This window comes from Pholcus phalangioides, unplaced genomic scaffold, assembly GCF_987345545.1.
Source record: "Pholcus phalangioides strain wild (caught in Gottingen) unplaced genomic scaffold, Ppha-v1.0 ptg000013l_1, whole genome shotgun sequence".
In the NCBI taxonomy this organism is placed as follows: domain Eukaryota; kingdom Metazoa; phylum Arthropoda; class Arachnida; order Araneae; family Pholcidae; genus Pholcus; species Pholcus phalangioides.
The window spans coordinates 34,381,896-34,408,656 of NW_028301606.1; the positions used below are offsets into that span (position 1 = coordinate 34,381,896).

At 35.0% G+C, this 26,761-nt stretch overlaps 1 long non-coding RNA gene across 1 annotated transcript in view; it reads left to right on the forward strand.

The window, feature by feature from the left end:
• Positions 1-280: 280 nt before the first annotated feature.
• LOC149078985 (uncharacterized) overlaps positions 281-26,761 on the forward strand; it is a 65,892-nt gene continuing 39,411 nt past the window's right edge. Inside the window, exons 1-2 of the long non-coding RNA XR_016193836.1 lie at positions 281-503; positions 4,747-4,798. This is a non-coding gene — a long non-coding RNA (uncharacterized LOC149078985). The remainder of the gene's footprint in view (positions 504-4,746; positions 4,799-26,761) is intronic.

Consider the following 26,761-nt stretch of genomic DNA (forward strand, 5'->3'; position numbering starts at 1 on the left):
TCGCATTGTCAAAAGTTATTACTCATTTGTTTACGTTGACTCTACAACGTAAATTCGGTCGCAAGCAATAGCGTCGACATTATTGTCAACGACACACGTTACACAAGCCCAGGTTATTGCGAGTCAGTTTGTCCTCACCAGATGGATCTGAAATTCAGGTGAATTTGTGTACGATATTCATTCTATTCGAATCCTCGAATCATGTAAATCATGATTAGTAAATTGTTCGCGTTGATTTCCCAGTGGTACTAACAATGAGTACTCTCTATGCCATTGTCAGATTACGACTTGATTTGGAGCAATATACATCTAACAATAGCTGAATCGATACACTAACGTGAGTGATGCGGATACCGGCGTTGATGCATTCCGCTCTATAGGTGCCAGAATTGACTGTTTCGCAGCACTATGGAGACGGACAATGAACCATGCATTATTAATTTCTATCAGACTGACACATCAGGCCGCGAGAAGAAAATGAATGGATATCGCTCAAAAGGCACGTAAGTAAACTTTTACCACTTTGCCTTTACGTTGTACAAACGATCAAATTACTGATTTACTGGAAATTATGTAGTGCAGTTTGTTATTCAGTTTTATAACCCTTATATGTGTGTAGACAAAGGTGTTGTTTGTCTAATACGCAACAAATAAAATCTGCGTTTCCAAAACACTCATTTTTCTATACATTCGTACGTCAAGGAACACATTTATTATTAAACTCAATAAAAATAATCTTTATGAAGATACTATATTATCGAAATTCTCACTCACTCAGCGTTAGGATATTGAGTAATAGCACTCATTTCCTTTTGATGATTCAGCTGAAGGAATTCCGGTGAAAGTCGTTCTCTGGGCAGATTTGATTTCAGCTGAACCAGCATCAGATACTGCAGAAAATCATTAAGCTGTAAGAAATATACTGCCAGCGTGTTGATTCCAGAGGGTGAATTAAAATCTGCTCGAAATACATTTTTAGAATATGTTGAATCTTTTTTTTCTGAGCCAATGATTATGCGATGGAATTAAGAAACTCAGAGACACCAATGATAGTAATGGAATCACTGAATTATTATTTTTTTTTAGTATTTCAATAGGTATGGAATATAAAATACTGAGTGTGTCACATGTGGCACAACCCGATAATCTCATCGGAGCTGCTAAATTTTTTAAGACTGGAAAACTGCAAATATCCTTAAGTGGACTTCAAAATCTTGAAATTGAATTACTCCCAAATCAACCATTATTTTGGGCAGGGCCGTCATTTCAACTTTTTCCAGGAAGGGGGTTGGGGGGGGCAAACCACATCTACTCAATGTATGTATATATATATATATATATATTTGTATAGTATAATATAATATAGAACCGAGCACCAGGTCCCCCCCATGCCCCCCCCCCACTAAATGACGGGCCTGATTTTGGGCAACAATCGTGTCGATAAGTTTGTTGAATTTCATTACATTAATCCATTTTATCGGTGATTATGCATGACTACTACTACTACTGTTGAACCAGACATTCACCTCGTCCATATTCCTCTGCGGAACTTATAACAAATTGGTACATGTTGGAACGTGTTTGTGCGTGTAGTGAACCTTCCGTATGTTTGTTATGTGTAGATCTGCCATCAATTTTCCTAACTATGCATGAAGTGTAAATTTTGAATAGTATGCCGGTGTAAACGTGTTGCTCTCTGGGGCGAGACTTTTTAATGGGGAGATCGGCCCTCATTTGTGCCTCGCAGTTGGGAATCCACGGAAAACCAAATTCAGCCGACCACCACTGTGGTGACGGTGGGATTATGCATGACTTACAATCGATTTCGGTCAATTTGATAAATATGAAAAAATTATCAGCTCTCCTCTCCTCATCCAATCAGTTTATTTGCTTTGTCTTTATGTGTGAGAAGTGCACTGCAAAAATTAAATAGATGCACTATATTATACTGCATTCATAAAATAGCTGTATCACATACATGATACATTGGACATTGAGGAACCGGATACCACCCGCTTCACATCTCAGAGATGCATTTCACAGCGTTCCGGAAGGAAGGGCGTATATCTGGGAACTATATTGAATTGCAAAACCAACATGGTAACAAGATGAAGTTATCAACAAATTTACAAATTTTAACAAAGATTTACAGTCTGGATTCTCGAGATCTGCTCAATTATAAAGATTCAGTACAATAAAAATAAGTGAATTTTTGAAATTCACTCGAGAATTTATAGCGTAGATATAGAAATCTTATAATATCTTAGTATAAGCACCAGATTAAATCGTTAATTTGATATTATGACAATTTGTAAAAACCGTCCATCTCTTACGATCAGATATTCGTTGAGCTCTTGACCGGTCATTCTGTCCAGTAGAGGGCGCAGATCATAGGGTCTCTGCGATTTTGTGGCATTCACGATGGCAGTCCAACGTAGACAACGCCTTCATTTTGTCTACGTAGGTCAAGTCCAACCATTTTCACCTTATTTCTTGCTATTAAGATTGTGGAGCTCTTCAGTACCATAACTAATAAGTCTTCTCATTCGCTCATAGTTTATTGATTTGGCAAATGTTCTCTTCCAAATATCAGGTGATCTTCAGATAGGCTAGAAAAATGTTATTCTATTGTTCTGGACTCTTGACGACGTAGTGCCCAGAGGTCCCGACAGACCCACTCATCATGACTTGTTCACTTGAAGCGTAACAAGTATGTAAAGGGAAGAACTTTGTCCTGTGACCGCGATTGATACTGTAGGAAGAACACAGAATAATACAACTAATGCAGATACAACTCATACACTAGAAATAACACACTTAGTAATTATAATACAATAATAGTATACACATAATTTTGATACTTTTTATATGGTACTGGCAAAACAAATTACTTCGTTGGGTTTTTGGGTTTCCTGGTAGGACTTTCCATCGGTGGCCACATAATGTGTTTTGTGTGTATGTTTAATGTCTATTTTTTGTATTATTTCTGTATTTTTGTACTGTTTTTTCTTTTGTATATAAAAATTCTTGTATCGTTTATTTTCTTTGTATATTTTATTGATAATATATATCTTTTTCTTTTTTGTATATTTCTTTTCTTTTTTGTATATTTCTTTTCTTTTTTGTATATTTCTTTTCTTTTTTGTATATTTCTTTTCTTTTTTGTATATTTCTTTTCTTTTTTGTATATTTCTTTTCTTTTTTGTATATTTCTTTTCTTTTTTGTATATTTCTTTTCTTTTTTGTATATTTCTTTTATTTTTTGTATATTTCTTTTATTTTTTGTATATTTCTTTTATTTTTTGTATATTTTGTGTTTTTTTTATTTGGATTTTTTCCAATAGTTGTGAAACGTTTGTATCTATGCTCTTTTAAAATGAAAGAAAAGAAAAAAAAACCATAAAAATTATCATTCTTGCAATCTTTCTTATATTTACCAATACCGCATAGGACTGTCAATGCGATAAATTCACAAGATATGAGAATATATTATATTATATATGTAAAAAAAATTCAAACTTAGCAGAATAGTCGGTAAATAGGCATAATAACCGGCTGTTGGCTATTGTGCATAATAATTGACTATTATGCATAATAATCGAATTCATCACATTTACGGTAACTGCTGCATTTGAATCAAAGTTATTTCCTCTAATTCGCCTTAATAAACTCAATTGTTCGAGACGAAATTGGAAATACTGTAGATATTTACTTAGCATATGGAATTGAGTACCTAAATTGATGAAAAGATCAGGAAAAAAATTAATTGTGTTATATGCGATTATTTATAATGCCAAGAAAAAAAAACACGAATTAGTATTTTAATCCCAATTTTGATATTCATCATACTATTGTGCTTGCTGTGCATGCTTTTTATAGATCTCAAGTTATACAGTATATCCGACTTTCGAAATCTAGAGTATCTCAAACAATATAGTCTGTAGAAAAGGAAAGTTGAGAGAGATTATTTCAGAAGTGGCATTAGGTGTGAAAATATGTATATACCTTATTTTCATAGCTCGAAGTTGCACCACTTCGCGAAGTGTCGGCAAAGCCTAAATTTCGGACATTGGCCGAGTCAACTGGACTGGCCACTTCACGAAGCGGCCAACTTCAGGCTTTGGCTTCAACATATATACATATATATATATATACTGAAGAGTGTAATTTGCTAATAATGCAACATTAGAAAGACAGAAATTATATACGGCACTAGATAAGTCGGTATTTTCTGCATTGGAAAAAAACTGCACTCTTTGCTTTTAGTAAGGATTCAGATTCAGGATTGAAATAACACGCGGGAAGGAAAAATAAAAATAAATGCATAAGAAATGTTATTTTATTTCGAATATAGAACCGAGAAAACACACTTCTTTTTCATGTAAAGAGTAAAATTCCAACCTTTGTTCTGTGGAGCGGAATTTTTTTTTTTTTCTCAAATAACACGAGATAAAACGATTCTATTGCATGGTATAGAAATTTGTGGAGTACCATCTTCACCAACTTTCTACTATTTTTCTTCCCATGTATGTTAGCCTTTACCATTATAGAGCTATCGTTATCACTGGAGCATTAAAAAAAAAAAAAGTTACAATGAAATAAGAAACAGATATTGAACTTTTTTGTTTTATTTTCCACCCAAATATTCCTGTTGTTTTCTCTTAAAACAAAGGGGCTGTTTTCCACCATTTTCCGTCTAATTGTGCGATTTTTTCCCGCATTATATCCGTTGTTTTTTACTTGTAGCAAAAAAGGAAGGAAGTGAAGCACAAAAAGAGAAGAAACACCGGGAATTTAGGTAATAAATAAAAAGTATTTCTTATATTATTTTAGTATATCGTTATTGGAGGATACTCTAATGAGGGTGACCTTTAAAATGTATTTTGTAACTATCAATTCTTATACTATTTTCAGACCATGCTAATTTTATGTGACAGCTTATTTTCATTACTTATAAACCGTAATATTACAATTCTTATTCTAATTATCATAATTATGTTCGTATAAACATGTTCATCTCCTATATTTGTCAAACATATACGTTTTTTTTGTTCATTACATTTTTACTTACAGTACCAATCATTTTCCGTGGGTGACGAATTTTCAGTTACTTCAGCGATATTTGGCAAGTTTGAAAACATTAAGGCTGTAAATTATTTTATTTAGCTTTTTCATATCTTTCCGGCAGAAAACGGCATTGAACATTGAAGGACCAGACATACCCCACTTCATATCGCTCAGTGATATCGAATTGTTCCCGAAGTGATGTGCCTGGGAGTTTTATTACATAATAAGCATAGAGCTGCTACCGACAAAAGCAACAAAAGTAAATTGATTAGTGGCTTCACAAATCATCCATACAACAATATCATGAACTTCGAATTATAAATATAGATTTAGGGCAATCCGGCAATCTGGCCAACTTGATCAATAACACACAATGATTGATCAAGAAATCTCCCACACAGTACTCGTCGATCGTTTTGCGGAACTGGGAGCGTATTTAAGCAAAAAAGAGGGGTTTCTTCTTTAGGCTTCGCTGCCTTAAGGCTTGTTGAGCATCTTGTGTTCAACAGCAACTTTACTTACATTTGATAAATTCTTCAGCTGCAAATTACAACGTTACTTACCTTTGATACATTTTTCGGCTATAAATGGCAACTTGGCTCGCATTTGACATTTCTTCTTTTGGATATATATATATATATATATATATATATATATATATCCCATATTTTTCTAAAGAAAATATGGTCATACTAGGTATTCATCGTGTTGTGAGAACTTAAACTTATTACTGGGAAACTTGTCGAGCTGCAGCTGGCCGCGAGCAGGAGGTTGTTCAGCCCCTGAACTAGAGACTATATTTTTTGGCTATTTTTTCGGCGTTTCCCACGATGTATAGATAACGGAATGAGATATAGAATAGATTGGAGGCAGGACAATCACAAGTGCAGCTGGATACAGAACTCGATGTTACGCCCAGTGTTGTCTGAGAAACAGTTTCAGGACACTGGATCCATATCGAGAAGACCTGGACAATGTCGTCGAAGAGCCACGATGACCAATGAGGATCGTTATTTGACACTTTCAGCGCGGCGCCACAGGACTGCTACAGCATCACAGCTCCCACGTGAGCTGCATGCTGCCACTGGAACTCAAGTTCACGGTTTACTGTTACTCGAAGGCTTCATGAGAGAGGGCTTTATGCCAGAAAATCCGCTGCAGACAACATCAGCCTTGGACCAGACTTCAGTGGAATACCGTGCTCTTCACAGTTGAATCGAAATTAAGCCTGGACCCCCTGATTCTCAACATACACTCTGTAATGAGCCTGGTACCCGATACCATCCCTGCCACATCAGGGACATGGACCACTATGGTGGTGGAGGTGTAATGGTCTGGGCAGGCATCATGTGGGACGGCCGCACACTCCTCCATGCCTTTGGCAGAGGGTCCGTGACTGCTAGGATGTATAGGGAGGAGATCTTAGAGCCCTATGTTCGACTTTTAAGGGGCGCAGTTGGCCCTCGGTTCCTGCTCAGGGACGACAACGCTCGTCTACATCGGGCTCACCTGGTCATCGATTATCTGCAAAGTGAGGATATTCGGCCAGCCAGATCTCCTGACCTAAACCGTATAGAACATGTCTGGGACACTCTTGGGATGGCAATTGCATCTCGCCATCCCACTCAGAATCCATCCCGGAACTGGAAACTGCGTTGCAGCAGGAGTGGGAACGATTGCCTCAGGGACTCCTCAACTGCCTTATGTCCAATATGCCGTTGTGCTGTGTGAGCTCCCTGCCTGTGAGAGGGGACCACACCCCATGTCAGACTCATTTTCGGTTCGATATCGCAACGTGGATTTTCGACATTCCTGCAATGGTGAGCTTTACTGACAAGCATGCTTACGTACTATGACTTTTGTATGTGTTATCTCTTTCTCTGTTATAACTGTGTATTCGTTCCGAATTTCATTAAAATCTGTCCACTAGTTTTTCAGAAATTCGACAAAATGTGATAATTCTCCTAATTTTGCACATGAGTGTATTTTTTTTATCACACTATATATTCCAGCTGCCTTTGGCGCTGATATTGGTTTGATATTTGGACTTGTAAATTTTGTAAATTGTTTTTAATTCACTCAACTAGATTATATGTCTACTCAAATACATATATATATATATATATATATCGCTATGTAAAACTCTCCAACTTTATTTTTTAATGAAGGAAACAAATGATTCAAAAAACATTATTAAAATAATGGAGCTCTGAAAACACGATATAAAACAAAAAAATATTTTTTGATTATTCGTCGAATCTTGCTTACTGCATTTGGTTCTACTGCATTTAATTAGGTTTGGAAGCGTAGAAGAGTTATTCTCCCTGAAAACAATGGAGATCATTAAACGTAATAACTTCGCAAAACATAAACGGGGGAAAAAATTAGAACATTTCATACGATACTTTGCAATACATTCTTAGAAGATATTACTAATTAGTAGCAGTTCTATGACAATTGAAAGAGTTATTTTGTCGTGTTGATGGTAGTTGCATTTTTTTTTTCGGTAAGCATTCTCGTTTATGTGTTTATTATACGGGTTTTTTTTTTAATATTGGCTATCAAGCCTTGGTTTTCGTTATAAAGATGACGCACTTCAATTAATTTGGTTCTTTATTTCACCCTTAGCTACCAAATGATTCTATTCACTACCGAGTAAATACTAAGCAATACTATGTTTTTGTGTTTACTCGACACAATACTTGATATAACCGTTTGGATATAACAAATTAATAGCACAATTAATTAAGTAAACACAATACTTCATATAACCATTGTTGCATATAATCAGGGCCAAAATAATATATAAATTGTCATAATTTTTTGGCTTATAATAAATCTTTTGTTTAAATTAGAAATTGATTAGAAACCATGGGAAAAAAAGCACCAAATCATGCACCATCATGTTATGTGCATCAACATAGTGTATTTTTTTTCAATGAGAGAACGTTTCAATTGAGAGAACTTTGATTAGTTAATTAGGACGTTTATAATTTTGATTCATTATTCTTATTACGCCATCCGACTTGATATCTATATATATAAAATTGATTTTCTGTGTGTGTGTGTGTGTGCGTGCGTGCGTGTTCTCTATACAAATCTACATTTTTAGATTGATCGTGGTCACATTTTGCATATATACCAAATGGGACCAGACTTGAACGATAGGCTACTTTAAAATTTCGTCAGAGCAGGGCAAGTGCCCCAAATGGGCAAAAAACTGTCTGGCAACAATGGTTTTTGGTCTCAGCAATCACTTTCCGAACGTTTACTTCGTTATGGTTCGTTATGTGTGAAAGCACTTTCGAGTTAGCCGCTCCAAAACCGATAACAGAGTCAAAAACAAAATAAAACTACATCGTTGCAAATCTACCTCCCTAGCAATGCGTTTCAGACGTGTTTTATGCTTTTACAATGGTTTATCACTTCTCTAATCCTGTTAGCATATGTATATGTATAATAGTTTATGCCTTTTTAATGGTTTGCGACTTTTTCAATACTCCCAGTAATGAGGCGTTTTAAATAGACGTCAGAATCATGATCAGCATCGCTTTGAAGCTGAGGAAAAGGGTGATTCTCATAGAAATCAGGGTTAAAATTGCCGATTTAACTGTAGAAATGCGGAAATTTGGTGGTGCTTTCTGTCACATCAATAATTTTAAAAATTGTATTGACTTCTCGATTTTTGAAATATTGAGTTCGGTTAAAGATACCCAGGAGATTAAATATGAAGTAATTAGCCGGACCTACTTTCGAGTTGGATATCCATGCAATAACATTGATTTAAACATTTTATTTATATCTTCACAAGCATGAAAATTAAGTTCTTCGTATTGTCTTTTGATATTCATCTGCATAAATTCCCTCATGTGGGTTATAATGACTTGGTGACTTTTTTTATTTACCATATAAACAAGTTGTTTATGATCATTGAGGCATCCTTTATATGTTTGCAATTTGAATTAGTGCCGAGGAAAAATAGTTTACGTGAGCTCTCCCAAGTCTTCAATGAGACCCACTGTGACCTTTAAGTGTTCGTGTTGAAAACTAGATGACATTAGTGGGGAAGGCACAACGCGAGGACGAAACAACGTGCTTTAGACTTGTAGAAATTCATTATTGTTAGATGATGACTGTAATTTAGAGATTTGTATAATGTGAATTGCATCGACAACTTTATTGAAATATATTACGCTATTATTTTATTCTTAATATATGTATATATATTTATATATGTATTTATAATACCTACATAGCCATACCATACCTACCTACCACCATACCTTGGCACACAGGGCTTGAGTTATGAAGAGAGACTTCATTTTTTGAATATGTTCACATTGGATGAACGCAGGTGTCGAGGAGATATGATCGAAGTGTTCAAAATTTTCAATGGGATGAATAGGATGGACCATGAACTTTTAGTTCACCGCCAATTGACTGCTTTTTACAAGGGGACACCAGTATCGATTGGTGAGGGACAATGCAAGGTTATGGTGTCGCAGTGAATTTTTCTCTAATAGGGTTGTTAATAAATGGAATAGCTTACACCCGGAGGTAGTAAATTGTAACACAATTGACACTTTCAAAAAGAAATACGATAAACATGTTGGGGTAAATCGAGAAGCTATCCATACTTAGAATCAGACAACCATAAGTATTCTTTATGGGCATTGTATAATATTTTGTCATGTGTATATATTTGTTTATAATTTTTGTAATTGCATTTTTAATGGGGTTGCTGTATTTTTGAAATATATGACATCCATATTTTTATGGACATCTTTTTCTCAGCCACCTAGTTGGACATTTTGCCTGTTGTGGCGTTGTATTTGTATTTGTATTTTAAAATTTATGGGCCCGTAAAAAGTACATCGAAAAAAATTCCACAACTTTAATTAAGCATTTTTGGAAGCTAAAACAGGCAGAAATAGATAACTTGAAGTTCAGGGAGGAGGGGGGGGATCAAAATACCTTGCGCCCAGAAAAAAAAGAGGGAAAATATATATATTTCTATGTTTCTTTAAATCTAAATTTGTTTCTTTCATGAGTCGCGCAGCAAGTCGCCATATTGTTAACTTAGACACGGTTTGCATGTCCCTCAAAGAAAGAAGGAGATATCAAATGATCCGAAAACCCTTATTAAAGAAAACCCGTGCAGCGCCGGGTATTATAGCTAGTCATCAATAAACGAGAAGCCTTTCCTTTTATTATTTTACGACGATAAGCTGTTATACCATAAAATAGATGAATAGACCTGAAAAAAATAATATTTTATTCATTTTATTTTTTTATGTACGAAGCAGAATAATATTTCTTCTTATATTCATTTCCCGAAGAACCATCTGTCGTTCAATATAACTATCCATTCAAGTAAAGTTTTCGAAGACATATAAATTAATATTTGCTCAGAATTTTTTTTTTTCAGCTGTATTCAGCTGTAATATAATAGGCTGTGAAAACCATAGTATTTTAACGATCGGTGCTTACAGAAAACGTTTAATGCTGGAGCTTTCATCCTAAAATATGAAGTTTTTAAACTGATTACTTCTAAAAATGTTTTTTCCCTCGCAATAACACTCCAAATACAATCGGAAACAAAAGACAAAAACAGAAAAAAAAACATGAATACATAGATTAGGAACATTCACTGTGTAACCCCAAATGACTAAGGTGTCCTTCCAGTAGGTCTACAAAAATAATTTATTGTCTGTTGGCACATGGGAGAACCGTCATTTATTTTTCAATTTATGTTATTTTTAAAATAATATTTTATCTTTTTTATATTAATATAAAGCAGCACAAAGAATTATTTAATATCACGTTATGTGTGCCTGTGCTTTACATCTTATTTGTGTAATCGGTATTGCATACTGTTACTGTTGTCCATCATTTGTTAAGCATTTTATAACTGTTATCAATCATCTGTATTTATTACATCATTTTATATAATGTTTTATTGACTCGTGGCACTCGCTAAATGGCTCAACCAGGAATTCCGATCAGATTCTTCGTGGGCCTCTCAATAGTGAATTTCTTGTGAAAAACAAAAAATATAAAGAATACTCTTGGGCCCCCAAGCAGGAGCTCTGTCAGCCTCCCTCTTGTGGGGGCCATAAATCCAGTATTCCTAACCGATTTAGGAATTATCACTCGTTTATTAGAAAAATGTGTTATTTTTGTTGAAATCCAAACGAGAGAGAGAAAAAAAGTCGAGAAAACAATTTACATATGATTTTGATCTACACTTTTTCTTTCGACATTCAAAAATAACCGATTTTTCACGAGAACTTTGTTTTATTATTTTTAAAGCATGTTTTTCACGATTTTTTAGGGCAAAAACATCGGGGCTGTTACTTAGGATAAATAAGTAGAAGTTATTATCATCATTGCAATGTTAGTTTCCCATTTATCAACATTTTTAAGCATAATCAACATAACCGATCGAATCCATCGTCCTAGTTTGAAGTTTGAGCCTATTTTTATGTGAATTAAAGTAATTAATGGACGATTTTTTCCATATTTACCCACATGAGCTGGGAATCTATATATATCTATCTATTCTATAATATAAAATCACAAACAAACTCGAAAAGGGCCTGTTGCTAAGCAACCGAGTGACGGAAGTGGGTGAAATTTTTGAGTGACGGAAACTCTGTTACGGAAGTGGGTTCGATTCATATATCGATATTCACATTCATATATCGATATTCACATTCATATATCGATATTCACATTCATATATCGATATGATATCATATATCGATATTGGGTCGATATTCACATATCGGGACCCATTTGACCCATCGGGACCATGTTATGTGCATGTACCAAGAGGCTCCTACATCCTACAGCAGAGCCCTTAGGCTGGAATTTAGATTTCGAGCCCCCAAACCAGCTTTTCAGGGGCCCCTCTGTGATTAATTTATAGTGTGAAAAATCAAAAAGTGATAAGAATCGTTGTGGCCCCTGTCAGCCCTTCCTTTGTGGGGGGGGGGGGAGGTCCATGCCGAGAGGTATATATATGTATAATATACACACACAACAGCAGTGCTCCCAACACAGGGTCGGGGTACCCGGGGAAGATTTCACGTATAAGTAAAAAGTTTTCATTTCCAGGGGCCCTTGATGGATCTCATTGTTTTCTTGCTGCTTTAACGTTGAAAAATTTCGATAGCGGAAGCAAAAGATATATCCAGTCTGGGGCCCCACCAAAAGTATGCGAATTGGTGTCCCGGGTAATTGGTTGGGGGGTCCTGGATTTTATTCGTTGGTAAAACGAATACAAATGAAAATTTTTCATGGCACTCGCTCCGGGGGATGACCGACAAGCTTCCAAGTCGGGGGCCCCATGTTTACAGGTTTCATTTTGGGTGCCCTGGATTTTATTTGTTGGTAAAACGAATGCAAATGAAAATTTTTCATGGCACTCGCACCGGGGGATGACCGACAAGCTTCCAAGTCGGGGGCCCCATGTTTACAGGTTTCATTTTGGGGCCCTGGACGAATCTCATTCTTTTCTGTTGTAGAATTCGCAACAGCGGAAGCCCGAGATAAAGCCAGTCCGGGGCCCCACCAAAAGTATGCGAATTGGTGTCCCGGGTAATTGGTTGGGGGCCCTGGATTTTATTCGTTGGTAAAACGAATACAAATGAAAATTTTTCATGGCACTCGCTCCGGGGGATGACCGACAAGCTTCCAAGTCGGGGGCCCTATGTTTACAGGTTTCATTTTGGGGGCCCTGGATTTTATTCGTTGGTAAAACGAATACAAATGGAAATTTTTCATGGCACTCGCTCCGGGGGATGACCGACAAGCTTCCAAGTCGGGGGCCCCCATGTTTACAGGTTTCATTTTGGGGGCCCTGGATGAATCTCATTATTTTCTGTTGTAGAATTTGCAACAGCCGAAGCCCGAGATAAAGCCAGTCTGGGGCCCCACCAAAAGTATGCGAATTGGTGTCCCGGGTAATTGTTTGGGGGCCCTGGATTTTATTCGTTCGTAAAACGAATACAAATGAAAATTTTTCATGGCACTCGCACCGGGGGATGACCGACAAGCTTCCAAGTCGGGGGCCCCATGTTTACAGGTTTCATTTTGGGGCCCTGGATTTTATTCGTTGGTAAAACGAATACAAATGAAAATTTTTCATGGCACTCGCACCGGGGGATGACCGACAAGCTTCCAAGTTGGGGGGCCCCATGTTTACAGGTTTGATTTTAGAGGCCCTGGATGAATCTCATTCTTTTCTGTTGTAGAATTTGCCACAGCCGAAACCCGAGATATAGCCAGTCTGGGGCCCCACTAAAAATCTGCGTATTGTGTCCCCGCTACTGGATGTGGAGCCCTGGATTTCATTCGTTGTAAAATTGATAAAAATGAAAAATTCTCACAGGGGGGGTGTCCGACAAGCTTGCAGGTCAGGGCTTCATGGAAATGTTGGCAGGTTGTAATTCGGTGCCCCTGAATGTATCTCATTGATTTTCGTGGTTTAACATTGTAAAATTTGCAACACAGCGGTAGCCCAAGATATATCCAGTGTGGGGCCCCACTGAAATTCAGCGAATTGAATCTGGGGACCCCCATGGGGAAGTTTTCTGGGGATACTTGATGAATCTCATTTGTTTTTTGTTGCTTTATTATTATTTTCATTAAAATTCGCTTCTTCAGTAGGCTGGTGCTTTCACACGTCCCTTTCCCCTTTTCCATAGCACGCTGATGAAGTGGGACGAAATAAACAAGATATGTCCGGGAGAGAAGTGGGGGGGGGGGGGTTGGCCGCCAAAGGCGGAAGGGGGGCAGAGCCCCCCTAGTATATATATATAAGTAAAATTGATTTTCTGTCTGTCTGTCTGTGTGTGTGTATGTTCTCTATACAAATCTACCATTTTAGATCGATCGTCGCCAAATTTTGCATATATACCAAATTGGAACCGACTTGAACGATAGGCTACTTTAAAATTTCGTCAGCCCAGGGCAAATGCCCCAAATGGGCAAAAAACTGTCCGGCAACAATGGTTTTTGGGCCTCAACAATCACTTTCCGAACGTTTACTTTGGTTACCGTGGTTCCCTAGCAATGCGTTTCAGACGTGTATATGCCTTTACAACGGTTTGTCACTTCTTTAATCCTGTTAGTATATTTATAATAGTTTATGCCTTTATAATGGTTTGCCACATTTTCAATATACTCTCAGTAATGAGGCTTTTTGAATAGACGTCATAATCATCATCAGCATCGCTTTGAGAGTCAGTAAAAGGGTGATCCTCATAGAAATCAGTGCTAAAATTGTCGATTTTACTGTAGAAATGCGGAAATTAGTGGGATTTTCCGCCCCATCAATAATTTTAAAAATTGTATTGAATTCTCGATTTTTGAAATATTCAGTTCGCTTAGAGATATACGAAGCCCAGGAGATTAAATATTCGAGCAATATCACTGATTTCATTTATATCTTCTCAAGTATGAAAATTAATGTCTCCATATTGTCTCTTTTGATATTTATTTGCATAAATTCATGTGGGTTAGGATATTTTAAAATTAGTTATGAGCCCGTGAAAAGTGCATCGAAAAAATTCCACAGCTTTAACTAAGGATTTTTGGAAGCTGGAACAGACAGATGGATAACTTGAAGTTCGGGGGGGGGGGGGATGGAAATACCTAGCGCCCATTAAAAAAAGAAAAATATATATTCATTTCTACGTTTCTGTGTAAATCTATATTTGTTTATTTCATGAATCGCGCAGGTCGCCTTATTGGTTAACTTGGACACGGTTTGTATGTCCCTCAAGGAAAAGAGAGGGAGGTATCACGTGATCCAAAAAAGCCTCATTGAAGAAAACCCGGGCAGTGCCCGGTATTATAGCTAGTTATACATAATCACTAATAATTTTTTGTATTTAGAATAATCAAAAAATAACAGTTTAATATCAAAGAGATGTATCGATTCAGAGTAGAAAGATTCAATATCCTACGAGATGAAATAAAATTTGAAGTTATACATCATTTCCCAATCCGATCTGACAAGTAAAATGCGAAGGCGTTTTTCCTTCATATTGAATATAATATACGCAGATCTTAGAGACATGTCAGCCAATAATACTTTATGAAATCATGTGGAAAGATACCAAAGAAAAACTTCTCGAATAAATGGACAAAAGGCGTCTGAGAAGACACGGAAAAAAAATTTACTAAACTTTCACAATTGAATAATATTTGGAGGAGAGAAATCAAAATTGATAAGAACATACACATACAATTTTGTGCTAAACTAAAAAGAAAATTGCATTTTTGGGAATAAAAGCACACACACGTTCCAAATTTTTACTCATCTTAACTCTGTGCATTTACCAGCCTGAGGGGTATTTTTGTAAGTCAGGTTGTAAGTAAATAAATTTGAAGTTTAATTTTTCCATTTTAGCAAAAATAAAAGAAAAATGCAGACGAACGAACGCAAAAATCTGTCAGCAGAAAGTTTGACTACAGATAAAGCAAAAAAATATGCATGTGTCAAGTTTAAGCAGAAAAACTCGCGTAATGTAAACACGGAGCTTTAGCCTTCATCTATCCTCTAGCTATTAAATTGATTATTTCTGAAACTTCTTTGTCAGTTTCGTCACGTCGCATACGTATATACTTCATTGCCAATAATAAAGAATGTTGCATAAGAGTTAATCCAATTAGAAAATATTTGCATTGAATTTTGCTGTCCCTCAGGCATCACGTAGGAAGTTTCGTGCCAAAACACATGCCTGTGGAATTATGAATCAGCTTCTGAATCAAAAACTAGTTTGTTAATTTCTTTGCCTTTGAAAGTAAAATTTCCCAGCGTTTCAAAAGTTATAATCTATGATGAATTACATTGCAGATCACGTATTTCAGTTTTATGATGAAATTTGCATTTTTCACATTGGGTATACATAGCAATATGCCTTTGGTATATCCCCGTTTTTGTAAAGATATTTCGAAGAAAGGGGGAAAAAGACATATCCCGAATTATTATGTATTTCGAATGAAGAATTGTTTATATCATGGAAAATTCAAATATTTCTTCAGATATTTCACAAATAAACAGTTTTTCCTTCGAGTTTTGGGATTTCAACGTGATTTGCTTATTGAGAGTTTTCACTGCAAATTTCGAAGAAAATTCGAACTTTTCAACTTTAAATTATATTTTCAAACATTCATCTCCTATACATTCTTATATATGTACTTTTTACATTATATAGGTAACGAAAAAAATTGTATGAAAGGATGATTACCAATCCAAAAATTCAAAACGAAATATACTGTTGTATTTTCTCCCTTTATTTTGCGTTTAAAATGTAATAATAATTTAATACATTTTGAAATATTTCGTCAATTTTTTCTTGAAGAAACACAAAATATCTAAGCATTACTTTTTTCGATAACACAAGTCTACCAGGTTTTGCTAACATGGAAAAATTTAGCTGTTATTTATTAATTTTTGGGTCCTGATTTTCCAGATGCGACTTTAAAAAAAGGCCATCACTTCTAGTTTTTTTTGTTATATGGTATCTAATTTTGAATTTACGTACTTAGGTTATACATGGGAAATGATTCTTAGAAATCATATTTCTATTTTTTATCATCCAAAACTTCGGGAATGTAAATATTGATTTTATCTGTAATTGCAAATTTTGATTTCCCGTTTCTTTAAATGAAAGAGAAACACAGGCTTTTTATGTTTATATGCAACCCTGTACTCAAAAAAATGGAGCTTAGTCAATATTTGTAGATTAATGCTCTAAATAAGTTATGCTATATGCTTTGCTGCCACCACTTCGCATTAAATTTGGGATATTCAGAGGTGTACGCAGAGGGAAAGGACGGCATATGGACTTATGTCCCTCCCAAGACTATCAAAAATTAAAAATGGTTTTTTTAAGACAATATTTTTAACCCATTAAATTTCACCCATTTACGCCTACCGTCCTAAATGTAGAACGGTTCGTTATACGATTATAATGCTTTGAATTTAAGACAGTAACAGAAGATGACGCTTCCTTTAATAAATTTTCTTGGCCATGGACAGACCGATTTCGGCTTCGTTTGAGTAGCACATGCCGTTTTGACCATCGTATCTTCGGATTGCAAGAAGAATATTGAAACTTACGATGGCGCCACTTCCAGGTAATATATATATACTTTATAATAATAGAGAGACGTAATGGGCAAATGCCAAATAGCGTGCATGTGTGTCGTGGCGTTCACAATATTGTATACAGATGTGGTGGCCTAGATGTAGGACGCTAGGCAAATAAGGTATAGCTTTTGTTTATCCTTTTACCATGACGCAATTCAAATTTTATCAGGTGTATGCGTCGATTATACGTACCCTAAACAAATTATACATGTATTTATTTTTGAATACATACTTATATATTTCTTTATTTTAGTTTATTTTTCTGCCAAAGATGCCAAAAGCCTATGTGATTTACTAACTGCTGTTGAAAAACCGGGTTATGAGGATATGAGGATGGAGCTGGCTTAAGTCATGTTGATATATACATTGAACCACCTGACACTGCAGCTGGACATATTACAGACGATGATTCTGCTGATGAAGATGGCAGTGGCACCCTAAGTAATCTGTCAGGAAGCCTGTTTGTGCGCAAGTTGTAACCAGATTCAGATTAAAGTGATGAGGAGTTACCCGATGTGGCAGTAAAGAAGGCTTGAACTAACAAAATTAACAGAAAATGACGTCATCGTGACATTGTCCCTGTGTTTGGTGAATGGAACAGAGACGTATCTCCTTGTTTAGATGAACTGCAGTTAAAAAAATTTAACTGTTACTCAACTTTTCGAACAATTTTTTTATGCCGTTGGGTTCGTATTTGGTGTTACTGCGTTGAACAGTACGCTATGCAACATAATAGCAATTTAGGAGTCACAATTGAAGAAATGAAATACACTATTGGGATATTGCTTGTTAGCGGATACATTCAAGTTCCACGTAGAATGATGTGCCGGGAAAACAGTTCAGATTCACACTGTGAGCTCATTGCAGGTGCTATGCGAAGGGACAGGTTTGATCGCATTTGTTCTTACGTGCGCTTTGTCGACACTAATCACTTAAATATGGAAGAGAAATATGCAAAACTGCGTCTCCTAATTGAAAAACTGAGTGAAAACTATTTGAGGCGTGCTCCTACATAGGAACTTTACAGCGTGGATGAATCCATGTGCGAATATTTTGGACACCATAGGTGCAAGCAATGTCTCAGAGGCAAACCAATAAGATTTGGTTTTAAAATATGGCCTGGATGTAAAACTCCCGGATATGTCTTATGGTTTGCACCATATCATCAAGGGAAAAATAGCAAGACGGATGATTCTGTTTTAGAAAGAGGTGGAGATCTGGTGGTGTAATTTTTTAACATCATACGCCAGCGACACCCCCTAAATTATCACATGTGTTTTGACAACTTTTCAACGAGTCTCAAACTAATGAAGAAACTAAAAGCTATGAGTATAAAAGGCACAGGTACCGTTAGAGAAAATCGAATAGAGAAGTGTCTTTTCTAATGAGACAAAATAATTTGAAAAAAAAAAAATAGTCAGAGGAGCATGTGACTACAAATTGGATGAAACAGCCGAAAGCATGCTTTTTCAATGACGACTACTAGTAGATTTTCATCACCAAAGAAAAGCCATATCACTGTGCAACAGCCTAGAATGATGAAAGTTTATAATAAAAGTATGGGGTGGAGTTGATCGATTTGATCAGAATGTGAACAAATACAGGGTGTCTATTCGACGAAAGAAATGGTACTTCTGTTTGGTGACATACATTTTGGACCAGACCATAAATAATGTCTGGCAACTGCACAGAATTTGTGCAGGAGATTGGCTGGATTTGCTCAATTTTAGAAGAAGTGTTACACGATTGTATCTAGAATCCTTTGGAAAACACCGAAAACAAGGTCAAAACGGGAGGCATCCACACGAAATACTTCAAGCAAGATTTGATGGAATGAACATTGGGTGATTTCTCAAGGCAAGCAAACAAGGTGTGCTTCAGTGCTAAAACAACAACTCGTAAAAAATGTGATATTGGATTGCATGTAAAATGCTTCAAGGTTTTTCATAGCTTGGTAGCTTGAATGTCTAGTGACTTATATCTAGCTCGGCTAAGTACTCGGGATCTGCTTTTCAAAATCGTACGGATTCTGTTTTGTATTGCTTTAGGTCAATAAAACACAAAATATTCACTTTTTGTTCAAATTTTTTAATCCTGGGGCTGTAAGATATTCCAGTCATCGGAGTTCGAGTTATCTCGAATTGACCGTATATTATAATTTGTTATTAAGAATGTATCATTTTTCTGCATTTTCAAGAGGTGTAAGTTTTCACAGTGTATGTGTATTTCAAAAAATTACCATCAAGCATACAGAAAAAAATGTGTGACGGAGATTTTTTATATTCATATTTGAATTTAGCTCCTGTAAAATTAGGCTGAAAAGAACTTCACACATGCTATGAAGAAATAAACGGTAAAAATTGCTGACCAGTTGTAATTCCATCAGATTCATGTATGTAAAGTATAATCAAAGTAATATATTTCCTAATTTTACTTATTTATTTATGAAGAAAGTTGAACAAATGATAGATTCCATATATTATATTCTAGTTTTGTTTTAATGTTATTGTTTTCTTGTAATTTTGTTTCATTATTTCCTTATAGTATTTTTATTTTTTTTAATATTTTCTCTTACATTTCATAATTTTTTCTTGTATTATAATTTCATCATTTTCTTGTATTTTATTATTTTTGTATTATTATTTGTAGTATTTTATTACATACATAAATATTTTAATTCCTCCTATTCAACTGCTTGAAATTTAGAGTTATATTGTTAGTAGCGTATTTCAAAAGTCTCGTGCATTTCCTTGCATCCACTCCAATCGATATTTTAATATTACAACTTGTTTCTTATTTCATAGAATTTTAATATGTCTACAGAATCTACGTATTACAATTTCAAAGTAATTCCAGTTTATATCTTGAAATAGTCATATATTTGTCTATTTTTCATAAGTTTTATAAATTATTTATTTCATAGTATATGAAACAATTTCAGACTTTTTGGTAAGATCATACAGAACTAAGACGATCAAAATAAATATACTATTTTCATCTAAGATATCGAAATAGCCATAACATCTCCTGTTTGTAGGAATTTAGAACAGCTGTAGGAATGAATATTGCATGAAATGAATAAATATATCGCAGTTTACTTCATAGATTTATGGCTCCGGGGACAAAATGTTCTAACTCGGGGAAAAATAGTACTATTTTATATTGTAAGTATATATATATATATATATATATAAATGAGTCCGTTTGAAAAATTTTGAGGCATAGACACAAGGGTTGTATATACTAGAGTACGCGGAGCAAATATCCTCTTACGTATCAGGACGTCAAAAATATCTACCATAAAAAAATCCGTGTGAACTGAATACCTCCATCAATATGATTTTTCAAGGTAAAAAGGCACATAGCATAGAAAACAACTTTTAGGAACTTTTCTGTTATGATTCGGCTTTTGTTTTCTGTCCGTTTGTCGCAATGCAGTGAATCCTGCATTCAACGGACCTATGCTCTAAGGACTTCGGATTTACGGATATTTTTTATTTTTTTGCTGTTAAAATAAAATCCAAAACTGATGTTTTACTATGTCTATCTACATTATTATGTGAAAAATTCTTCTTTTTTTTTTTCAATTCGAGATTCTTTGATTATGCAAATATGCGATTATGCCGTAGGAAGAAATTTTTCGAAGATGCAATGCTTGCATTTCAAAATAGAAGTGATTAATAAGACCTGAAAGAGTTGGGAGGGTACGAAATTTGTACGGATACACCATCTTTGGTTGATCTGCTGCATGAAGAACGATGGGAAAAATATTTTTTTTTCCTAATCGGACATATTAACTTGGTAGTCGATGATAGAACCTGAAAGGAATTATTTTTCCAGAATTGCAAAAGTTTCGAGACCACGCAAATATAAAGATGGTGAAATATGATGTTTATAGAAATGGCATTTAATAATCGTCACAGACCAGCGATACCCAAAATATGAGTAGCATAAAATTATACCGAATGTCTTAGTGGATGTAGGGGGGGGGGGGTGACGGTGAGATGATCGTCCCTCCCGGGAGGATAATAGACTTACTGTGCCTTAAAATATTATACGATTCTATGGACCCACACAATTAGTCGCCCATCCGGACACATCGCTCCGAATACGCTCCTGATGGTACTGTAACTCCCCGTCAATGTGTGGCGACTTTTTTGTCCTGATTCAAATGCTTCGAGATCAAACATTTCGTGATTTCAATGGTGTAACGATCGTAACAAAAATTGACACTTCAGGTTATTCTAATATCCCACACTTTGAATTCAGAATGTTTGAGGATAAATGTCTTTTCAATTTCCAACTGTCTGGTCGAAATAAATACTAGCATAAAATGCCAATCACTATAAATAAACGAATATATAAATAAATGAAGTATTTATTCTTCTTCTTAAAATAATGTAAACCGGGGTTTTTTCTCGTTTTGACTATTAATTTTTGTAAAGCTGTAGCATAATTTTTATGAATTTTGTGCTTTTACAAAAAAAAAAAAAAAAAAATTGTTGACACCACTTGGTGTCCATTATACACCGTGGATCGTTGAACAAAGATATTAATGCGTTTATCTAAAAAACTAATCCTTTAATTGAGTTAATTAAAGGGTATTTGTCAAGCATTGAAATGTTTAGAGGAAAAAGAAATTCAGGGATCATTTAGAGCAAATGAGGTACCCTGAATGCTATAACATGACAAAAAACATTGTCACACACTGTATTTATATGATTTGCGTAGAATAGAATAGTTTAAAAATGGTATTTAATGTTTACTATCTTACTTTTCGATGATTGTGTTGAAGAATGCACAGCAATATAGAAAGAAAAAAGCTAAAAAAGTGCTTCCATTACGCACAGCGATATGTCCCCTACACGAATTATATTTCCCTCCGAAATCAAAGAGCTCAAAATCATTCTTGTTTGGCTTGTCATCAAATAGAAGACGTGTAGTTTTGAGCCATTCTGCTGGCTATTATAGACATTTCATGAACAGTTCACAATTAAAAACTAAATGTTTAGGAGTTGCTTAGTGGTATCAATGCCGAAACAGGCTGAAAATTTGCAACGTCTGCATTTGAAAAATATAAGAAAACCATGTGTTGCTTTTGAGAGCAGCATTGCCAAATAATGGACTGAAATCTAAAAATTCTCGGGCGATAAAAATTTTATTATAATAGAATAATATTTTTGGAAAACCTTTAACACTATACATACCTTGAAATCAGCACAGCCACCGTCATTACTCATGACGGTTTGCCATTTCGAGAGATGGCAGCTTGATAAAGATGAATTAGAGTGTGTGTGTGTGGGGAGGGGGGGGGGTACCACCCAAACAGAGAAAAAATATTTAGAGGCCATTTCTTTTTTTAACTGCTGCAATGCTTCAGTGAGGGTTTCCCACTGCATTCCATGCACCATAAATTTATAATCGGAACAAAAAAAATACAGTAATCAGTGTAAACACTAATAATATTCAGAACCAGTCAAATGAAAAAAAAATAATGTTTTTATTTTATTCCAGCTATTTACTATTAATTAGCACCAAAAGAAACCGATGTGTCCATTTATACATTTCTGCTTCACGGATTCAACCCTGACATTTTTGACACAACTGCATTTCATTTTTGCTCGAAAATCAACTACACGTCATTAAATATGAAGCATGGAGGGAAAAGAAAGATATTTCCTTTCTCTCCGCTGTAGAAACTTTCCAATTTGGATGCCATTTGCATCGCCATTGTAACTTAAGACTCTTCATCAGAACATAATTTATAAATAAAATATCATTTTTTTCCTTGCTTTCTCGTGTCATTTTGCATTAAGGATGAAAAAAAAATAGCCAGGATAAATTACACTCATTTTTGAGAGAATTAGAAGGGTGGTCATAATCTTCTATTAAGTCTACGCTACTTAATTTAATGATGATACGCGACTCATTATTTTCAATTAGATTTGGGGATTTATTTTTCATAACAACAAAACTCAAAGCGACAAGCAAAATTATTTCATCGGGACACTTTTTTCCGCCTAATATTATTTCCAGTTAAATTATCAAGGGAATTAGTCTTTTTGTCATCGTTAATGAAAATGAAATCATTGAAGATGAATATTTATTCCGCTTCGATATTTTAATGTTATTGTCAAAGTTTGTGTGAATGTATTCATATATATGTATGTATGTTGTTTCTTATACTTCGTTGATTTTTGTATATTTGTTGTTACAGAGTGTTTGAACGAAGTTTTCCAAAATAATTATAAATTATCAATTTCTATTTAAAATTCAATTAAGATATATAAAATAATCAGCAAAAAAATAGTTTGAACTTTCCAAAAAAATGATGAGGGCAAATACGAAAAATTAAATTTTTATACGTTGATCAATAAAATATTATCGTGTAGTTAAATTTGCTAATATCTATATTATATCGAAAAAATTTAGCTTCGTCACAATTGGGTTAAAATTTGCTGAAATGTCAGAGATTAAATTTGTTTTACTTGGACCTCAAAATTCCCTGAACCTTCACTCGTATATCGGGGTGCCGTAGATAAGAATATAACTTCTCATACCCCCTCCATCATCGCTCTGCTAATTAAATGCAGTAGTGTATCAAAACTACGGTATGATCATCTAAGCCTCGTCCTGGCCCATTGGGCTATACGACAAGATCTGTTAATCTGACGCTGAGTGAGCAATCCCGGTCAAGATGTTTTCTTTAAAAATTAAATGTCTCTATGTCAGTGGTGCGAGATGGTTGCATATAGAGCTGTGCCATACATCGTCATCATTGTGTCTCCTCTCCCGGGGGCCCTTGCTTATCCCCAACCTAAAACAAAAAAAAAACACATACCATGAGTTCCTACTGGGTGCCCATAAACCATATTATCTACTAATTCAATGGAATTAATTTGTCAAGTGTGAAAAAATATGCACTCAATATGGTATGCAATATCTTACGCATGAAACATACATTGACTGAACTCACTGAACATACATTGATTGAACACACTGAACATACATTGACTGAACACACTCAACATACATTGGCTGAACACACTCAACATACATTGACTGAACACACTGAACATACATTGAAACACTTATAGCCATATTACCATGGCGCCAAATCACAATGGCGAAATTATGCCAAGTTTGACACACAGTATACGCGATATACATTATCGTGTACTCAGCTCTATCACATCACCCAGTCAAACTTTATTTAGATAAGTAATTTAGTGTATGAGATTTACAATCTCAATTAACTCTTATAGGTAAAATACCAGTCATAGATATATCCATCAGCAAAAATCAACAAATTCTGATGAAAAAATAACAAATTAAAAAATAATATTCTCACAGCCTGTCAAGTTATATAAAATTTCAAGGTAAAACTACAGTATAAGAAAATAGAGATGATTACAATTTAAAAATATTTTAAAGCTGGCAAAAATTGCAGAAAAGAAATAATACTGGGAGTACATATCTTTACCCCGGGAGTGACCAGGCGCTCCACAGGAAATAATGGATGAGTTACTGATGGATTAAATTTTTATTGAGTATGAAAAGTCGTGTATTAGAATATTTCATGAAAATTTCATTTCATACGTACAGTGTGCCCGATAATTTCGTGAATGGTTTAAAATTTCACAGAAGTTGAAGGAATTAGTGCATTCGACTGTGGTTTACAAAAACGTTATCATCACGAAGGATTTTTTTTTTCTAGAGAGAAAAAATAGTTCTTATTTTTATCGTTAGAGGACGCTGCATGAAAAGAAATGCGTGAAAGTGATTCACAGCTTATTTTTTAATTATCCTGTTATTGGTGCAAACAAAAGTTTTCGGGTGCAATGTTGACATTGACCGAAAACCGTAATTGGTGAAACGGGGTTCCAATGGATAGTTATAATCCATCAAACCCCCCTTCATCATGACTCTGTCAATTCCTGTGCAGTAGTGCGCTTTGCAGATTTTAACAGTTAGATAGTTAGATTCTAATAAGGTGGGTGAAGACGTAGGTACACCTGAGACCCAAGGGGTTTTTTTTTCTTTCAAGCTCGGCTCTTTATAATTTCGTAGTTTTCAAATGTTCATAGACCTGGCAACACAGGTCGAGGCATGTGTAGAAAAATTTTTGGTCTAGTTAATCGTGCTTTGTGTGTACTGTCGTATGATGAAATCTCCGCAAGGTGTGGAAATTCAGAATCGTTCAATTTATCAAATAAGTTCTTTGCATATCATGTCTGATATTAACGTTTCTAACGTACCTGTAATGTTGAAAGCACTACAGGTAATGATGTTTTACCTCAACCACCAATCAACGGATGAATCTTTAAGAACGTTTCGGACACAGAAGAGATTGACGAAAGATTGCGGCATTCAAATATATTTATTCCTTCAATTTTTATTACAAAATGGTCATTGTTTTGCTGTATTTTTGATATAATTTAGATATATATTCGACATCCATATTTTTTATGGGCATCTTCTTTCAGCTGCCTTCCTAAGCAGTTTGTCTGTTGTGGCTGACAAATTTTTATTTTGTATTTATATTTATGAATTTTCAAAATATTTACGAATTTATGGGGCAGCCTATAGTTTGAATTGTTGTTTGAATATTTCGCATACAAAACAACACTTTTAAATAAAATTAAAGGTCGCATCTCTATTTAGTACACACAGTATTTTTGTTTTTGATAACTTAAATTTAAAAAAACCCCGCGATTTACAATTTCTATCGGAATTATATTCCTATATCCTGGCATGCGTCACTATGACTTTGTGTTGATGGCAGTTTTAAGCTAGTTTATCAGTTACAGCGTTCGGATTGCGTTCCGTGTGACAGATCAAGAACAAATATATCTCGAGCAGTTTGTTTTTTCGTAGTATGAATAATATGTGGACCTCTTGGAAGTAAAACAACTAAAACCTATTTCAACCTGTCATGTTCGTGAATTTCTTGGACAGAAGAAAATTAATGGAAGAACTGCTTCTTTTTGTCACGTCTCAGAAAAGAAAATAATAATAAATAAATGAAAATGTGTTTGAAAAAAAATGAAAGTGAGAGAAATCGTGGAAATGTATTCAGGAGACAATATAGAAGTCGCAAAGAAGCTATTTCTAACAGTACCGGAAGCTTAAGTTTCAGGATTCTTTCCGTTGAAATAGTTTTCCGTTTCCCTTACTTTAAAATTAATCCATACTACACAAATGTGTATTGGTAGCATCACATCTACCCATAAATATCGAGAATCTTTAGTTATGTAAACTTCGGAAATCGGTAATCGATATGATCGGAACAAATTGAAATGCATGTGTTTTAGCTCTGAAATTTTGTTTCACCATTTTTTCCGATATACATACATGTTCTCCGAAAGTCTGTTCAGTTTACTATTTTAAGAATATTGATTCAGAGATGACCGGACATGTTCGAAGTCCTGAAAATATTCATGTTATACTGGGGCTACTTTTAAAACGCCAAACATATAGCGTGGTCATTTTTATTAGACTAAAATCCGCATTTACATGGAAAACTTA